At 51.3% G+C, this 19,688-nt stretch overlaps 1 long non-coding RNA gene across 2 annotated transcripts in view; it reads left to right on the top strand.

The window, feature by feature from the left end:
* Window positions 1–18,636, top strand: part of LOC132660037 (uncharacterized) — a 48,080-nt gene extending 29,444 nt beyond the window's left edge. The window contains exons 6-7 of one of the 2 annotated variants that reach the window (XR_009601198.1): window positions 79–14,198; window positions 15,846–18,636. This is a non-coding gene — a long non-coding RNA (uncharacterized LOC132660037). Of the gene's footprint in view, window positions 1–78; window positions 14,199–15,845 lie in introns of those variants that run through there. The other variant, XR_009601197.1, reaches the window with a different exon arrangement.
* Window positions 18,637–19,688: the final 1,052 nt, after the last annotated feature.

The following is a 19,688-nucleotide window of genomic DNA, read 5'->3' as shown; positions in this document are numbered from 1 at the left end:
GCCAGGCTGAAGGAGGGAGCTGAGGGGGTGGGAGTCCATGGAGCGGAAGGTGGGCCGACTCTTGTCTCCTCCCCACAGGGCTCGTCAGGCATCCGGCTCTCTGCCCTATTCAGGGTCTCCTTCCAAGCCTGTCCTCTTCCACCTCGGCCCCTCCCAGCCATTTACGTCTCAGCAGGTGATGCTCTTGGAATCAGAAAGAAGTGGAGTCTTGCATGTGGGGTTTCAAGGACAGAGCTAGAGGCCAGGAAGCACCGCCTACTTCCTCCTTGTTGCAAAGGCCCTGAACTCCAGGGTGAGTCGTGAGACACCCAGTGCTATCCCAGCTCCGCCTTTCACAGCCCTGTGACCTTGAGCGCCCATATGCTGTGAACCTCCTCTGTAAACTAGGCCTAAAGATCCCCCTCCTGGAGTCATCAGAGACACTCAGTCGAGGTGGACAGAGGCAAGAAGAGGGGCTGCTTTGACACAGAGTCATCCACCAGGGCTAGGACTCAGGATTGTGGCGGGAAGGAGAGGGGACCATCCTCATTCTCTCCTTCCCCAGAGGCTAGGCACAGCCCAGGTCTTCCAGGAGGGAAGATTGGGCTCTGCTAATTAATTCTCTTTGTTATTCCCTGGCCACTCTAGAGGTTGGAGGGCAGGGGAAAGACAGATGAGGGGGGGTTGCAGGGTTGCCTTTTCAGGTAAGTGTAATAAAGGCCAGTGGGAACTAACCAGGAGGGTTTACCACATGCCTGTCAATGCCTTAGCTCTTTACCTGTCCTAACTCCTCGGCTAATGATGAAATTTGCGCTTGGGTTTAGGCAGCACATCCTAGGTTACACAGCAAGTGGTGGAGCCAGTATCTGGCTTCAGAGCCCTTTGATGACCTTGCAAATACCCCCGGACCCTGGGTTTGGGTTCCAGATCCAGCTCACTGTGTGGCCTCGGCCAAGACACCTAACCTTACAAGAGATTAGTTTTCTTTCCCCATGCGCTGGGGATGTCCCACTCTCCTCTCAGGGTTATTGTGGAAAACAAGGGGCTAATGAACTCAAACTATGAGACAGTCAACAGATACCTGGTACAAACATCTCAACAAAGAAGCTTCTCTATGTCTACTGGTTGTGCAGCTCCTGAGGGACCCCCGACCGGGATCCAGGCAGAGACTGGAAGACAAAGGACCTGCCAGGTCTCTGGGAAGACACTGAACGACCACTTGGCGCCACCTAGTGGTCCATTGTGTGTGGTGCTTGGGGAGCAGGAAGCCTGCTTGGGGATGGAGGGGTCTGACTGAGCGCCGCCATTGGCTTTGTAGGGGTGGGCAAACTCTGCCCACACCTCAAAAGGGATGAGGTTATGCCAAGCTAGGGCTTCCCTTGTAGCTCTGACTGCAAAGAATCTTCCTGCAATGAAAGAGACCCAGGTTTCTTGGGTCGTGAAGATTCCCTGGAGAAGGAAATGGCTACCCATCCTTGCCTGGAGACCTCCACGGACAAAGGTCATAAACAGTCGGACATGATGAGCGACTAACATTTCATTCCTAGCTAAGCCCTCCCTTGGTCTCCCAACTGGGGGTAGGGTGAAGGTGGGCAGCCCTGCCATCTCGTGAACACCAAGGGGAGGGCACAGGATTCCAGTTCCAGCTCTGCCGCTGCCTAGCTCCCTGAGCCTCAGCCACATTCTCTGCAAAATGGGAGTGAAAATCCTCACCTCTCAGGGAATGGCACTGTCCCTGAATTCTTTAAATATCATACATTTTATGAAGTGTCTCCTTTCCAAAGTCATTGTGTAGAGCGCTTTGGCACATGAAGACATCTAAGTCTAGTTTCTTGCTACCAAGAGATCCACCTTATTCCCAGGGGAGACCGACATATAAATTACTCATCACCTGCAGCAGCAGATCTCAACTGACACCGAACGAGCATTGAGGCAGGGGAGATACATGGGGGCCGACAGGAAGTGGGAGGCATAGGAACCACCCCCCACCCAGGTGGGCTCTCATCCCATGCTGAGCCCCCTCAAGGTTAGGCTCGCTTCCCCCAGCTCTCAGCTTCTCTTGCTGAACCACTGAGCTCCATCTTTCACACCTCTGTGCTTTGATCCTATACAGTTCTCCTTTCCGAAATGCCTTTCTCCAACTTGTCCACCTGACAACTCCTCTCCAGCCTTCCTTCTGGGATGGAGGGGTGAGTGGGAAATACCCATGACCAGGCAAGTAGGGAGGCCATGGAGGTCAGGGTGCCGTTTTCGGTGTCTTCCCACTGCTCCCTGACCCCCAACAAGCAGTGACACAGACACGCATCATCAGGGCAGCAGGCTCCGGTGGGTGGCAGGCCTTTCTGGTCCCCTAACTGCAGGCTTTCTGAATCCTTTCAGTCCCATATTTACTCATTCGGCCTCCTCCATTCCAGGGGCTGGGCCCTGGGGCTGCAAGAGTCAGGAGATTCAGTTATGTTTGAGGAACTTTCTGGTGCAGGAGACAGACCCACAGCAAAAACAGCACAATGCATGTGCTCATAGACCCGAAAGACCATTCTGCCTAGGAAGGCACAGGGCTATATCCTGGGAAACAGAGGGGGTGAAGTCTGAGGCAACTCATGAAAGGTTAATCTGGGTATTTCAGATTTTCTAGAAACATGTAGTCAAGTCAGGGAGGTGTGAGGTGTGAAGGCATCTACCCCAGAGGCCCTTTCTTTGACCATCCTAAAAGGGGGCGCTCCCCAACTGGAAGGTTCTATTATTTGATTATTTGCCACTTCTCGCAGAGTGAGGTTATTTGCCTGCTTGTTTGTAATCAGTCTCCCGCCTGTAACTGTATGCATCTCAAGGCAGGGCCATTTCACTCTGGCGTACTGTGGGGTCTCCAGTGTCTAGCCAGCACCTGGATAAATATTTGTGGAATGAATGAATGAATAAATGAACACACAAGATTGGTGGGAAGTCTCCTTTATCCCAGTGTGATGGGATATTACCAAGATTTTCTTCTTACTGTCTGTCTTTATCCCTCCACCCCTGCCCCCAAATTTTGAGTAGAGTCACCAGACTTCTCTGTCTCCAATCTGGAAGCTATTTGAGGGCACACCATTTCTTAGCTTTTGCATCCTGGGTGCAATTCTTTGAGGGGATTATGATAGGGGTAAGGAGCAGAAGTGAAAGAGGAGAGTGAAAAGTTGGCTTAAAGCTCAACATTCAGAAAACTAAGATCATGGCACCTTGTCCCATCACTTCATGGCAGATAGATGGGGAAACAGTGGAAACAGTGGCTGACTTTATTTTTCTGGGCTCCAAAATCACTGCTGATGGTGATTGCAACAATGAAATTAAAAGATGCTTACTCCTTGGAAGAAAAGTTATGACCAACCTAGAGAACATATTAAAAAGCAGAGACATTACTTTGCCAACAAAGGTCCATCTTATCAAAGCTATGGTTTTTCCAGTGGTCATGTATGGATATGAGAGTTGGACTATAAAGAAAGCTGAGCACTAAAGAATTGATGCTTTTGAACTGTGGTGTTGGAGAAGACTCTTGAGAGTCCCTTGAACTGGAAGGAGATCCAACTAGTCCATCCTAAAGGAAATCAGTCCTGAATGTTCATTGGAAGGACTGATGTTGAAGCTGAAACTCCAATACTTTGGCCGCCTGATGCGAAGAGCTGACTCATTTGAAAAGACCATGATGCTGGGAAAGATTGAAGGCAGGAGGAGAAAGGGACGACAGAGGATGAGATGGTTGGATGGCATCATCGACTCAATGGACATGGGTTTGAGTGGACTCCGGGAGTTGGTGATGGACAGGGAGGCCTGGTGTGCTGTGGTTCATGGGGTCGCAGAGTCGACCACGACTGAGCGACTAAACTGAACTGAAGGCGCATCGGGGGCTTCCCTGGTATCTCAGTCAGTAAAGAGACCACCAGCAATGCAGGAGACCTGGGTTTGATCCCTGGGTCGGGAAGATCCCCTGGAGAAGGGAATGGCTACCCACTCCAGTATCCTTGCCTGGAGAATTCCACGGACAGAGGAGCCTGGCGGGCTACAGTCCATGGGGTTGCAAAGAGCTGGACATGACTGAGCGACCAACACTTTTAGTTTTTTTTTTTTTTACACAGGGAGTCAGAGAAGAAGGTCTCCAAGACTGGAGAGGGGTGGGTGATCAGTGTCCCCTGGGAGTACCACAGGGAGCTGCAGGGTTCCAGAGGGCATGGTGTGAGGCCCCAGAGAGGTTATGACTCTGGGAAAGCCTTCCCCCACCTGCCCCTGGGCCTGGGCAGGGTTATGGCCTGTGGATGCTGGTAGCTGTGGGTGTCAGCAGTTACCATAACACCCTAGAGATGACAGGCCTGCTCCTAGAAGGCCCACTCCTTGCCTGTATGACCTTCAGGGTGGGGAGCCCCCAATCCTGACTGAGCTAGGGTTTCCATACACTCCCAGGGATACAGGTTCGAAGTTAGATTAAATGAGGGGACTTCCCTCGTGGCCCAGTGGCTAAGACTCTGCACTGTCCATGTAGGGGGCCCGGGTTCAATCCCTGGTCAGGGAACTATGCTGCAACTAAGAGTTCCCACAACTAAGACTCTGCATAGCCAAATAAATAAATAAATTTTTTTAAAAGTTAGATTGAATGAGATGCCAAGAAAATAAAGAACTGGGAGGTTCCTTGCATACCTCCCTCATGAGGCAGTCTACTCTCATGATCTGGCCTGAGGGACAGGGATGTCTGGAGATCCCCCTTGTAGGGAACCAGTTTTCCCTCCTCTAGGGGTCTCTTGGAGAGCATCTTCACCATGAAAGAGGATTGCTAAGGACAGGACTTTCTGGTGTCCAGGCGGTCTTGTGAGGAAGACATCTTTAAGCAGGGTGAGTTCATCGGAGACTAGGGAAAGCTGAAATCAGTCCCTAGTGAAGGGAAAGGGGTTGGGGGTGGGGTGGGGGTGCCTCAGCAGTGTGAGTTGAGGGTGGGGTCAGAGAGGAGAGTCTCAGGAGAGGGTACAAAGGAAATAACTGTATCTCTAAGACATCTTCAATAGCCTGACTCTGGAGGATGATGGGAAATTCATCTCTGGGCGGAAGCCCTGGTCCTTCTTGCAGCTTGAGGGCATATTCAGCCTCTTGCCAATGGCTGTAGGCCCTGCATGGGAGACCAAGCTCAACCAGCAACATGCCCACCTGTTGTGTAATGGTGATTCACCTTGTCATTTCACTGTGAGTCAACAACTCATCTACCTCAGTTTTGCGAAGTAACCAGTGATACTAACAAAACCTCATAAGGGTGCTGTGAGCTCAGCCATCAGGACATAATAGACACCTCTGCGTAAACAGACAGGGCAAGGGTAGCTTCCCTGGAAAGAGTTAGCCAGTGTCCCAGGCAGCGGTTCTTTATGTATTTATTTTTGGCTATGCCAGTCGGCATGCAGGATCCTAGTTTCCCGATCAGGAATCGAATCTACACCCCCATGTGGAAGCACAGTCTTAACACTGGACCACCAAGGAATTCACTAGGGCTTCTCAAAGAGAACAGAAGACTCAACAAACAGTCTTCACACAGTTTACCAGTTTATTTGTCCTAAATAAATACAGTCTGAGAATATCTATTCTCCCACAAACAATGTCTTTCCCAAAAGAGCAGCTTAAGATATAGATGCACATTTTTGCAGCGCGTGTTCTCAAGTTAGGCTCAGGGTGGGGTGGGTCCTGGCTTGTGCTGGACTGGATCTGGCTATGAAGACTCCCCCCAAGTTCCTTTCTCTGCTTCGGAGCTGAGTCCCCTGCTAGGACCCCTACAGCCTGTTCCTCCTCTTGGAGCACCTGCCGCCTCTCCTCTCCGTAGCTCACAGGGAGCAGCGCCCACAACTGTGTGGCCCTGTGGCCGGCCACTCACAGAGAGCTCTGTCCTATATCGCCAGCTACCACTGCAGGCCCCATGCCAACTCCCGACCCTGGAGGCAGCTCGCCCAGGGCAAGGGGAGAAACTGAGGCACAGCTGGCAAGTGGATGGAAAGCCGGCCGGAGGCTGAGAGCCCCTGACAGAGGAGGAATGAGACACTGACCACCCTCCCCCTGGGATCCCCCAGGGCCTGGCTCCCTAGGGAGCAAGAGGAGGGGGAGACCACCCTTTGTCTTCTCTTCACAGATCAAAGGTTCGGGTCCACGTTCTCCTGGTCTGAGGTTGCCTCCTCATCATCTGGGGACTCCTATATCAGAGCAGAGAAACCCACTTGTGGGCTTGTGCCATCCCCTAGGGTCACAGCTGGAGGGCCAGCATCTCCTTCCTCCTGCCCTCGGCTCCAGTGGAGCCAGAGGAGGCTCTGCCACCCCCACCCTAGTGTTTTTGGCCTTCCCTTCCCCCTAGCTCCCAGGCTACCCACGGCCACATTCCGCCCACCACTGGGTGACTCCCTCTTACCAGGCTGAGGGCCCTGTCCCGCCGCAGGGTAGCATAGAAGCTCAGCACGCGGGGGTCACAGCGAACCACCATGGGGTCAAAGTCCAATACGCGGAGGCCCTCTAGGCTGCGGGCCCGGGAAAGGGCCACGTAGGCCTGGCCGCTGGCAAACACACGGCCCAGAGACATCTCCACACAATCCAGGGACATGCCCTGGGGCAGGGAGAGACAGGGCTGGAGCCACCTCAGCCTGTATTCACTTGTGCCCAAGAAGCTGACCCCACCACCATCAGCCCAGCTATGGCCCCTGATCTCCTCACCCCATTCACAGAGTCTGAGCTAGAGAGACAGGATGACTGGTGTCTGATTAAGGGGGTGTCCAGGAAATATGGATCCAAGATAAGAACAGAGGGATAAGGGTGAAAGGAAAGAGCTCAGGTCTGGGTCAGACAGGCATGGAAATGAGTCTTGCTCTGCCTGGCACTACATGTATGACCCTGGACGAGTGACTTAACCTCTCTGATTTTGGTTTCCTCTTCTGTAAAACAGAAGTGATTCTTACAACTATACCTCACAGAGTGATCATAACATGTTAAAATTAACATATCCAATAGTGGCTCAGAAAATGGCAGGAGAGGAAAGAAGGGAAATATATGTGTCCAGGAAAGAGATGAGGCAGGATGGGAAATGTGCTAAAGAAAGGTTTATTCTTCAGCTGGTCTGGAACTTTCCATCACTCCCAAGGCCTTTAAGGCCCCCACCCTTCAATGTGCCCAGGCCTATCCTGCCCCCTCCACCCTGCCCTGCTGCCACCCTGCCCTGAGTGCCACCCTGTACTCACCTGGCTCTTGTGAATGGAAATGGCCCAGGCCAGCTGCAGGGGCAGCTGCTGCCGGCTAAGGAGCTGGCCCCCAGTGGTCTGCACCGTCCAGCGGTCAGCACGGATGACCTCAGTGACTCCACACAGGAACCGTACCTGCGGTAGCCCTGAGGGGGGTGCGGAGAAGTCTCACTTTTCATTCCCATGTTAGGACTCCAAGGTGAGACCTATCCTCACCTTTCCACACTAGCCTTTTCCTCCATACGCTAACCCTGGGGCCCTGCTGCGAACTTGCGCAGTAGGACTGCTTCCCCACCACTTACCTCTCCCCTCGGCCTCGAACCCGACTACCACCCCTCGGGCACCATTCACCAGGCCCCGAGACACTGCCAAGTTCTTCACCAGCATCACCTGCGAGGGAAGGAAAAAGGGAAGCATAGATAGCCGTGCATCCCTACGCCTGGTCTCAGGTCCAGGCCTTGCTGCGAGGCTGGGGGCTGTCATGGAGAGGCACTGAGTCCAGGGATCCCTGGAACAAGCTGCTCTATTTCCCTAGGTTTCCCCTTGTGTCAAAGGAGAATGGCATTTGCTCCGTTTGCCTTAGAAGGAGGGGATACAGAATAATAAGATGGCAGGGCTTTGACAGTGACCATGTCTATTGCAGGTTATGTTTATGAACCTCAGTCTTGAGTGATAGCCTTCTTCTAACCACTGTGCCTGCAATTACCCCTGGGGGGCCCTTTGAAACCTAAGGAAAGGCCCCCATTTGGCTATCCTCTCATGGAGGGAAGAAGAGACTCACAATATAGGGTGCACTACAGAAGACAATTGTGTGCGACAGGTATTTTACTCTGGATTTATTTATTAATGTTTGTGGCTGTGCTGGGTCTTTGTTGCAGTGCATGGTGTGGAGCATGAGTTCTAGAGCAGGTGGGCTCAGTAGCTGTGGCTGCGTGCTATCTAGTTGCAGAGCTCAGGCTTAGTTGCCCCATTGCATGTGTAATCTTAGTTTCCCTGATCAGAGATTGAACCCTCATCGCCTGCATTGAAAGGCAAATTCTTAACTATTGGATTAAAAGTCCCCTTCTCTGAATTTAGAGATGAGGAAACCCAGCTTCGGCAAAGGAGAGTGATCTGTCTAAAGCAGCACTGCTTGGAGCGCCAAGTGCGAGAAGAGGGAAGCAGTGGAAAAGAGAAGACAGGAAGGTGGGTGGGAACAGGAGGGAAAGAGTTTATTGTGGCCAGAGGTGGGTCCTCTGGCCATGGGGCAGCCTGTACAGAAGGGCAGGGATCTGGGAGGCCCAGCCCTCAGGGTCTAGGCCCCATTTCCCACTCACCTGGGCCCCCAGCTTTAGCTGAAGGAGCTGGCTAACAGGACACTGGGCATCCAGGGTCCGGGCTTGCTCAGGGTCACTGTCCATGGCCTCAAAGCTGTGTACTTCACCTGGGGAAAGAGTCGGGCAGACAGACTACAAGTCACTGACTTGTGACTCAATTTCCAAAAAACCGCACATTAGCCCAGGGCCTGGGAGAGGCAGTGAGGACAGCTCAGGCCTAGCTGGGGCTCTGAAGTCAGAGGCCTGTTCAAGTCTCATTCTTAGTGTTTACTGGCTGAGTGACTTTGACCCAGAAAAGGTCACACCTCTCAAAGTCACAATTACATCTGCAGACCTAGGGGACTTTATGGCCATTAAGGCTAGGGGGACCAAGATATTCATATGACACCAAGGGTCCAGGCTACCTGGAGTGGGGGTTGGAGGGGAGATGTCTGCCCAATGGCCTTTTCTAGCTGGTCTGGCCTAGCTCCAGCTCCCTGCTCACCTGGTAGCTCCTGCAGCTGCCTCTCATTGGTAAGGGCCACATCATCCTGGTGGGTGCAGAGCCTTGTGGCCACAATGCCATCTCGCCCCACCTTGTGGGCAGCTGTGGCCCGGAGCTGGCGGGTGACTTCATCTGAGCACCTATGGAGGCCAGGTTATCAGGGCAGAGCCAAGCTGAACACCAGGGAAAGTGGGGCATGTGGCCCACGTGTAGCCCACGTGTCAGGCCATGGACCAGGGCTGGGGACTGGATAGGGTACCAGGGCAAGATTTGCTGGTTCCCAGGCTGGCCAACTTGTTTCTTCCTCACTTGGACCCCAGACATAGAGCAATGGTGCATGACTGTGATCAGGGGCAGGCACCCTTCCGTGTGTCTGTCCTCAGATCGGAACTAGCTGCTCTCTTGAGGAAGTTGGATCTGATGAGTGAGCACGGGCCAGAGATTTAGAGATGCAGACGAGGCTCTGAGGTTGAGGCTGATACCCTGTAATACTGGCACCCTATCATCAGATCACCCTCCAGGCTACAATTTTCTAGTCCCTTGCCTGCTGCCTTATAGGAAAAAAAAAATCTAGCCTGTGTTTCTATTTTCCCCATTTCAAGCCTTCCTCCCAGGGAAGACTGGATGCTGTAGCAACTCAAGTGGGAGGAGGGGGCAGAAGTTGGGACCATCTCTGACTGCTGTGCCACTCAGCCTTCCTCTTGTCCCCTACACTGCTGGTGTGTGCCGCGCATCTTCCTACCTGCCTCCTGGAAAGCCCCTCACCACCACCCCTCCCCAGTTTGACTTGGGTCTCAAGGCCCAGCTCTGGCTCATTTCTTCTGCCCTTTGGCCTCCTTTCCACTCCCGTGTTAGAGCAGCTGTAGCATCTCAATCTTTTATCCTTGCTAGGGTGGGATCACGTCTGCAACCTCTCCTCCTGCACCAGCTGACCCCACAGACTCTTAAGAGTAGAAGGAACTTGGGTTTCAGCATCAGTCCCGAGTGCAAATTCCAGCTCAGCCACTTATTAGCCATGACTCTGGGCAAGTCACTTTGCCTCTTTGAACCCTAGTTTCTGCATCTATAAAATGGGAGTGTCTCTATCTGCCCATAATTCCCTGAAATGTGCTCTGTGCCAGGCCCTGTGCTGGCTGATGCTCACAGAGTGACAGTCTTGTATGGGGTCATGAAGCACTTCTCCCCCTTCTCTGGGTCCCTGTGCTCCTCTCTGATCCATGCTTGGACCCTCATCCAGTGGCCCTTTCTCTCTTCACTAGGCCCCACCTGCCCAGCCGCACAGCTTGCAGTAGAGAGATGAAGGTCTTGTCTGTTTGCCTCCACACCTCAGTCAGTTCCAGGGTCACTTGGACACACCTCCTCCAGCTCTTGGCCTGGTGGGGGCAAGGTGGGGGAGTCAGGGAGCAGAGCAGACCCCCATGGGGGTTAGGGCCGGAGGGCAAGCGGTACCTGGAAGCAGAACTGCGGGAGCTGGGATCCCTTGGTTACAGGTGGCAGCTGCAGGAAGTCCCCACAGATGATGAGCTGGATCCCTCCGAATGGCTTATTCTGCTGCCGGACAGCTCTGGAGAGGAGCACGGGGTGCTCTAGGGGCTGGGGTTGTTGGGTTCCACCCTGAAGACCACCAGAACCCGGTCCTCACTGCACATACTGACCTGGCCACGGCCTCCAGCTTGTCAAACAGGTCCGCTTCCACCATGGAGATCTCATCAATGACTAGCCGCTGGCAGTTCAGCCAACCCTGCCGCACACCGGGCCGCTGGGCCAGGGCCACACACTGGGCCAGGGGAGCCTGGCCCGAGCCAATGCCTGTGAGGGACACTATTCAGCCTGGGCTGAGATCACAGCCTTGTCTCAACCCTGACCTCCCCTCCTTTCTCATCAGCCTGGCTTGCTCCCAGTTTAAACCCCAGGAGCTCTCACTTACCTGCAAAGGCATGGAGGGTAGTACCCCCGATGTGGCAGGCTGCCACCCCAGTGCTGGCAGTGGCCACAGTGCCCGTGGGAGGCAGTGAGCCCAGGATACGCTTCAGCAGGTAAGACTTCCCCGTCCCTGGGCAGAGGGCAAAGTCAGGGCCCCTTCTCCTCCATCCCAGTGCACCCCTGTTCTCCCCATGCCCACTCTTTCCCACCACTACCTGCACTTCCAGTGAAGAAAATGCTCTGGCCTTTCAGGACAGCCCTCAGGACAGCAGCCTGTTCCTTGGAAAGCTCTGGTTTGGTGGGGGGCAATCTCAGCCTTTTCACAGGCAGGGGCCACCTTGCGACTTCCTGGGGGGAGAGGGCTGTCTCAGGACCTCCCCACATCTCCTCGGCATCACCCCCTCCCTTCTTGGTCTGGTAGCCCTTTGTGTCTCTGCTGGCTTCTCTCCTTGGAGCCCTTGGGCAGCCTTGGCTCATCTGGAGATCTTGCCAGTAACCACAGGGGTCCAGGTCTCTCCCTGAGGAAGGGATCAAAGCTGGCTCTCCACTGACTCTGGGTATCACCCCTAAAGTCCCCTGTCTGCAGGTCTAGATTCTCCTCAGCATCCTCTCCTGGGTTCCCTAACTCTCTTGGTCCTCTCACCCATCCTTCCTTCTCACAACTCTTCCTGTCACAATCTGTCTCTTTGACCTAAAATCTCCCAAGCCAACCCTGCTTAGCCAGGGCCCCTTTTTGCCCCATCTCCATCTTCTCTGTGGTTTGTGATCCATCTGTTCCAGTTTGCGAACACTGTCACATCCACCTCCCAACACCTCCCCGCATCTGATTGGACTTGTGGGCTGCCCCTAACACAGCTGATCACTTTATTCTCTCCAAAACCTCCTCTCCTCCTCCAGGAGGACCTCATTCCCACATTTCTTCTGAAGCACCTTCTCTGCTCTCTCTTAACATGACCTAAACACATTTTTCCTATTCTCACTGCTCAGTCTCAAGGATTGCACTATGAGAAACACACGCACAACTCCCATATTTCCGTTAGTCTCAGAAGCCTGATGAATATTTCCTCTGAAGTAATCAGCAGCCATCTCAAATACCACCACCATCTTCCCCCTAAACTTGGGCTTCCTCGGTCTCTTCCATCTCCCCCTCCCCAAGGCTACCCCCGTTTTCCTGTCCTCACGGTGCGGGGCTTGGCTCCCGCCGGAGGTTCCGTGGGCCGCTTCACCGGCCTGGTATCCGTGACCCGGGTGGCCGCCGCGCGCCGCAACTCCTCGGGCTGCACCGGGCTGATGCTGATGAAGTCGCGGGGCCGCGGGCCAAGCAGCTGCGTGCGGGCGGAGCCCGGCCCGGGACCCGGGGCTACAGCCAGCTTGAGGCGCAGCGTATGCAGGAAGCGGCGCAGGCGGTCCGGGGGGCAATCGGAGAGCAGCAGCTGGACGGCGCTGGCCCGGGGAGTGCTGTCGGCGGGGAACCGCAGAGTGCTGCGCCCGGCTGCAGCGAAGCGGGTGAAGAGGCGCGCGGCGCGCACGGGGAAGCAGCGCGGCCGCCCAGCGGGCCCGGGCGCCTGCAACCTCAGCATCAACTCGCCGCGCTCGTTACGACCCAGGTTCAGCTCCGCCGTGCGTAGGGACTGGCGCCTTCGCGGCTGCCCACCGGGGCTCAGCTCCTCCACAGCCACACGGCACCGCAGTTCTCCGTCCTCGCATTCTGCGGCCGCTGCCTGGGCGCCCGAAAGCATCGCCGCCGCCTCTGCAGGTCTGCAAAAAGACAGGAGCACAGGCGTTACAGGGACTCAGGGGACATCATAGGTGGTACAGAAGTCTGGATAGGGAGCCCAGTCAAAGCCACAAAGGGTCCCAGGGCTGTCACTGGTAACACAAAGAGGTCACGGAGACTGTAAAAGCACCCTGGGGCAAACAGGAAATTCTCCTAGACATTTCTCTCCCACACAATAATTTCCAGAGCTGCGGATGGGCAACGTCAAGCGCACTAAGGATTGGGAACCTCTGCTGTCCGACAAGAGCCACAGAAGAAGGGAGCCCCTGAACAGAATAGAAGCTTGCTTTTAAGAGACCCAGGGCGGGCACGGGAATCTTCTGTCCTCTCCGCAAGGAAGCAGGAGACTCACTTGTGGAGGTAAACAGGACTGACATGTTATCAGCGCCTTCCCTCTCCCAGCTACCTTCACTGGTTTATATGCAGCCAAGCTAGTGTCACTCTTTCCCATGTACAGAAGTGGAAAACAGACTAAAAGAGACCACAACGGCTGGTAGGAGTCAGGGATCGTGTGATTCGGAAGCTCTGGTGCTTCCCATCTCTAAGGTGGGGTGGAAGTAGAAATTATTTGGCTACGGAAATAGCGGAGGGACCCTGGCTTCCGGGAACCAGTCAACGCGCCGTCTGATTCATTCGTATGCACCCTCCCGGCAGGGACCCCTTGAAGAAGAACATTCTGCCTCCCACGTCTGGGATCAGGTGGACACTCACTTGTCCCAGCACTCGGACGAACCAGTTAAGAAAAGTCGGCCTGCAGGCATAAGCAGCACACTGGAAACTTTCAAATTCTGGGAGTAGAGAATCATCCTATCACCTGCAGGATCTTTAAATTTTCTAGCCAATCAGAGAAAGCGGGCGTGACAAGGGGCGTGTCTTTCTGTGCGTTCCTACCCTCAGAACTTGGGCTGTACCAATAGCACGCCAGAGGAAGGAGGCTTATTGTGGTGGCGGAGCATACCAAGTCGCGCGGACGAGTGGATGTGGTGGGAGGGGACGGAGACTGCAGCTGGGCCGCGCGTGGATTAGTGTCACCAATTTCTTCTCTGAAGATTTATTTTCAAGACCTTGCCTCCAACACAGACTTCCTCCCCTCTAGCCCTCACACAGCGGCTGAACTTGGCCTTGGGGAAGAGCTGCCTCTGATCCCTCCCATCTATGTTTACACTGACGGGACCTTTGTCCGTTTCTGGGTAGACCGCCCTCCAGCCCTCGCCCCCTGACCGAGCCTGCTGCTCCCGGTGCCCCCCACCCCCAGTTCCTTCAACGCTTATCGGTCTTTGTGTCATTTTACTCATTTGTCTTTTCCATCCGTCTGAGACACATCAGTGAAGAACTGAGACCTGTGACCAAGTGCTCAGAGTACAAGGGAAGAGAGCGAGCCTCTGTCTTCAGGGAATGCGTATCCCTCTCATTGCACTGAATGCATAGGGAATTTGTTTTTAATTTTCTTTTCCCTCATTAAACCTTGGAATGACTAGCTAGAAGGCATCTTACAGGTGAGTCAGCTCGCTCATTTATCGAATTGCCCACATTTTTCAAATAAGGAAACCAAGGCTCCAGGAAGTTTTACCAGATGTCACATAGCTTTTAGATAGCAAAACAAACCCTGGAAGCCAAGTCTAAGCCTGTTAGTTTAACTACTACACCAGGCTGCTCCCAGAGAGAGAGAAAGAGAGACAGAGGCTGGTCTAACCTGGTGAAGGAAGTCCAGGCCTGAACTGGAATCTCAGCTCCTGAAAGGCACTTTGTTACACCAGACCTGCAGTTTTGATGTTTCCTTAATGTCTCTAAGCAAGTTTCCTTAATGTCGCAAGCCTTTGTTTCCTTATATTTAAAACTGGATGCTTGGGGCTGGTGCACTGGTATGACCCAGAGAGATGATATGGGGAGGGTGATGGGAGGGGGATTCAGGATTGGGAACTCATGTATACCCCAATCTGAATTGAATCATGAATTGACAGATTCATGTCAATGTATGGCAAAACCAATACAGTATTGTAAAGTAAAAAAAAAAATTAATAAATAAATAAAAAATAAAGAGAAAAAAATGGAGAAAGATGAAAATGCATAGCTATGACTATACTAAAAACCATCAAATTATTTGCTTTAAATCGTATGGTATGTGAATTGTGTCTCAATAAGTCTGTTAGGAAAAAATAAAAATGAAAAATATTTTTCCTCTTAAATGTTGTTTTGACATATGACTACTAAGGTAAGGTGAAGTCGCTCAGTCGTGTCCGACTCTTTGCGACCCCATGGACTGTAGCCTACCAGGCTCCCCCATCCATGGGATTCTCCAGGCAAGAATACTGGCGTGGGTTGCCATTTCCTTCTCCAGGGGATCTTCCTGACCCAGGGATCAAACCCAGGTCTCCCGCATTGGAGGCAGACGCTTTAACCTCTGAGCCACCAGGGAAGAGAGCGAGCCTTCTTCTAGTGGCACAGAAAAAAATTTAATATCATTGTTGTAAGCAGAATAATGATACCCCCCCAAATATGTCTACATCCTAATCCCCAGATTCCTTTTGTATGTTACTTAACATAGCAAAAGGGACTTTGCAGATGTGGTAAATTAAGGATCTTGACATGGGGAGACAACCCTGGGTTGCCTGGGTAGGCTCAATTAGTATTCTTATAAGGGAGGATAGAGAGTCAGAGGAGATGTGATGAATAAGTGGACATGTGTGTGTTTGTGTGTGTGTGAAAGAAAGAGAGAAAGGCTGATTTGAAGATGTTACTGCTAGCCTAGAAAATGGAAGAAAGAGCCATGAACCAAGCCATATGGGATACAGGTTTCTTGAAGCTGGAAAAGGCTAGAGGAAGTGGGTTCCCCTCTAGATTCGCCAGAAGGAACACAGCTCTTGATTTTAGTCCAATGAGACACATTTTAGGCCTCTAGAACTGCAAGATAATCAGTTTGTCTTGTTTTAAGCCACCAAATTTGTGGTAATTTGTTATAGTAGCTATAACAATAAGAAACAAATATAATTACGAGCTAGAAAATGAAAGCTGGGATTATGAATGTATGTCTGTGTCTATTTCCAAAGCCTATGTTCTCTCTGCCCCCTACCGTGTGCTCAAAGTAGGCCCAGCACACTCACACAGCCTGCTCCCTTCTCCCTTCTCTCTGTGTCGTATCCCAGACTGGTTCCAGAGAAAGCATGGAGACTTCCATATGAATTTTCCCCCAGTATTTTTTTCATCTGGACTCACCATGCAGCTTGCGGGATTTTAGTTCACCAACCAGGGATCTAAACCAGCCCCTTGCAGTGAAAGCCGCAAGTCATAACCACTGGACTGCAAGGGAATGCCCTCAATTTTTTTTTTAATTGTAAAATATACATAACATAAAATTCACCACACTGACTATTTTTCAGTATACAATCCATTACCATTAACTGCATTCAGATATTGTATAACCATCACCACTATTTTCAGAAAAGTTTCATTATTCTGAAACAGAAACTTTGTACCCATTAGACCAGACATCCTGGAATGTGAAGTCAAGTGGGCCTTAGGATGCATCACTATGAACAAAGCTAGTGGAGGTGATGCATCACTACAAACAAAGCTAGTGGAGGTGATGGAATCCCAGTTGAGCTATTTCAAATCCTGAAAGATGATGCTGTGAAAGTGCAGCACTCAATATGCCAGCAAATTTGGAAAAGTCAGCAGTGGCCACAGGACTGGAAAAGGTCAGTTTTCATTCCAATCCCAAAGAAAGGCAATGCCAAAGAATGCTCAAACTACCGCACAGCTGCACTCATCTCACATGCAAGTAAAGTGATGCTTAAAATTCTCCAAGTCAGGCTTCAGCAATGCATGAACCGTGAACTTCCAGATGTTCAAGCTGGATTTAGAAAAGGCAGAGGAACCAGAGATCAAATTGCCAACATCTGCTGAATCACTGAAAAAGCAAGAGAGTTCCAGAAAAACATCTATTTCTGCTTTACTGACTATGCCAAAGCCTTTGACTGTGTGGATCACAAATACACTGTGGAAAATTCTGAAAGAGATGGGAATACCAGATCACCTGACCTGCCTCTTGAGAAACCTATATGCAGGTCAGGAAGCAACAGTTAGAACTGGACATGAACAACAGACTGGTTCCAAATAGGAAAAGGAGAGTACATCAAGGCTGTATATTGTCACCCTGCTTATTTAACTTATACACAGAGTACATCATGAGAAACGCTGGGCTGGAGGAAGCACAAGCTGGAATCAAGATTGCCGGGAGATATATCAATAACCTCAGATATGCAGATGACACCACCCTTATGGCAGAAAGTGAAGAACTAAAGAGCCTCTTGATGAAGGTAAAAGAGGAGACTGAAAAAGCTGACTGAAACATTCAGAAAACTAAGATCATGGCATCTGATCCCATCACTTCATGGCAAACAGATGGGGAAACAGTGGAAACAGTGGCTGATTTTATTTTTCTGGGCTCCAAAATCACTGCAGATGGTGACTGCAGCCATGAAATTAAAAGACACTTACTCCTTGGAAGGAAAGTTATGACCAACCTAGAGAGCATATTAAAAAGCAGAGACATTACTTTGCCAACAAAGGTCCGTCTAGTCAAGGCTATGGTTTTTCCAGTGGTCATGTATGGATGTGAGAGTTGGACTATGAAGAAAGCTGAGCACCAAAGAATTAATGCTTTTGAAGTGTGGTGTTGGAGAAGACTCTTGAGAGTCCCTTGGACTGCAAGGAGATCCAACCAGTCATTCCTAAAGAAGATCAGTCCTGGGTGTTCATTGGAAGGACGGATGCTGAAGCTGAAACTCCAATACTTTGGCCACCTGATGCGAAGAGCTGCTGCTGCTGCTGCTGCTGCTGCTGCTGCTGTCACTTCAGTCGTGTCCGACTCTGTGTGACCCCATAGGCGGCAGCCCACCAGGCTCTCCCATCCTTGGGATTCTCCAAGCAAGAACACTGGAGTGGGTTGCCATAGAGCTGACTCATTTGAAAAGATCCCGATGCTGGGAAAGATTGAGGGCAAGAGGCGAAGGGGATGACAGAGGATAAGATGGTTGGATGGCATCACCGACTCAATGGATATGGGTTTGGGTGGACTCCAGGAGTTGGTAATGGACAGGGAGGCCTGATGTGCTTCTGTTCATGGGGTCACAGAGAGTTGTACACGACTGAGTGACTGAACTGAACTGAACTGAGACATTAACTCCCATTCCTCTGTTCTCAGCCCCTGGCACCCCAAATATTTTATTCTGAAAATATATTCCAACATGTACAGAAAGATTGAAAGGCTTTTACACTGAACACCATATACCTAGCATCAAGATTCTACAATTAATATTTTGCTGTATTTGTTTTGTGTGTTAGTCGCTCAGTCATGCCTGACTCTTTGCGACCCCATGGACCATAGGTTGCCAGGCTCCTCTGTCCATGGAATTCTCCAGGTAAGAATACTGGAGTGGGTTGCCATTGCCTTTTCCAGGGGATCTTTGCGACCCAGGAATAGAACCAAGGTCTCTCACATTGCAGGCAGATTCCTTACTGGCTGAGCCCTCAGGGAAGTATTTGTTTTAACACATCTATCCATCCCCGCATTTATCAATCCATCTTTTGTGATGCAGTTCAAAGTTGCAGACAACAGTATGTTTCACAACTAAGCACTTCAACATGCATAGAATTAGCTACAGTTTATGCTTACCTTTTTAATGTAAACTTTACATACAGTGAAATGCACAGATTATACAATATGTATTCTTGTGTGTATTGGCTTGTTTCACTCATCATGATTTTGAGATTCATCCATGTTGCTGAGTGTATCAGTAGTTTGATTCTTTTTAATGCTGAGTTGTGTTGCGTTGTATGGATATACTACAGTTTATCCATTTTCCTATTGATGGATATCTGGATTTTGTGGTATTTGTGCTTTATTTTCTCTTGGAAAAATACCTAGGTGAAAAATTGCTGAGTCTTGGAGTTTACATTTAGTTTTATATGAAACTTCAATAGCTTTTCCCAAAGTGGTTGTCTGCCCACCAGGTTTAACAGTGAGTCCTTAGACAGAGGAAAGCTGGACACCGCCTGGCGATGGATTAACGGTCCTCAGGCTCCGCCCTCCTGCCCGCCCCAGCGCCACGGGTCTTCAGCTGGATCTTGATTGGCTGATGAAAGAGGGAGGCGGAGGCAGATGAATTGCTCACCTCTGTGGCCGGACTTCCTCCCTGTCCGCTGCGTGCAGCTTTTGCAGCCGCAGGGCTTCTGCTCACTGCTGCCGCCGCGGGGTTAGTTCCAAGAGAAGCGCCAACACTGCTCCCTGGTCTCCTCGCCTAACGCAAAGCCTGGTTTTAACGCAAGCTGTCTGGAGGAATGGATTTTCTTCATTATGACATTTCCTCCTCCAGAACGCTCTCTGTTCATCTTATCTGCTTTCTCCCACTTGGCAGTCTCAGTCCAGTCTCCGACTCACTAATAATGACGACATCAACACACACCGGAGTGGTTTACTAATTGCAGTTAGGCGTTTTCTCTTTTGATACATAAAATAGCCAGCCCTTCCCCTTTATGATCCTTTCTCGCCATGCTCTCTCCACCTTTACAGTCCTAGGCTTACAGTCTTGCAGAGGAGCCTGAAAGGGTGTTTCGTGGTCGTCCTGCTTACGGAGCACGAATTCACCTCGCACTGCTTCTTCTTTGGGGCAGCTGACACTCATTTTATTGAACCTCTGGTCCAGGTGATTCTGATTCTCCCTCATTAAAACACTCTCAACTTCCACAACACACATTCCCTCGTTTTTCCTACATACTGGCGGCTTCATGTCATTCTCCTTTGCTGATCCCTTTTCCTCAGCCAGCCCTCTCAATGTGGGAGGACTTTTTTTTTTTCTCCCGTTTTATCCAATCCCACGGATTAATTATTAGCTACATGTTGATTCTCCGTATTATGACCCCCGCCTGTCCTTCTCCTCTGATCTCCAGACCGTATTCATTTGTCCTCCTGATGTTATCTCCACACA

Source organism: Ovis aries, chromosome 7 (genome assembly GCF_016772045.2).
Source record: "Ovis aries strain OAR_USU_Benz2616 breed Rambouillet chromosome 7, ARS-UI_Ramb_v3.0, whole genome shotgun sequence".
Taxonomy (NCBI): Eukaryota; Metazoa; Chordata; class Mammalia; order Artiodactyla; family Bovidae; genus Ovis; species Ovis aries.
Note: the sequence above shows the minus strand (reverse complement) of the source record. Positions and strands in the feature narration are given on the sequence as shown.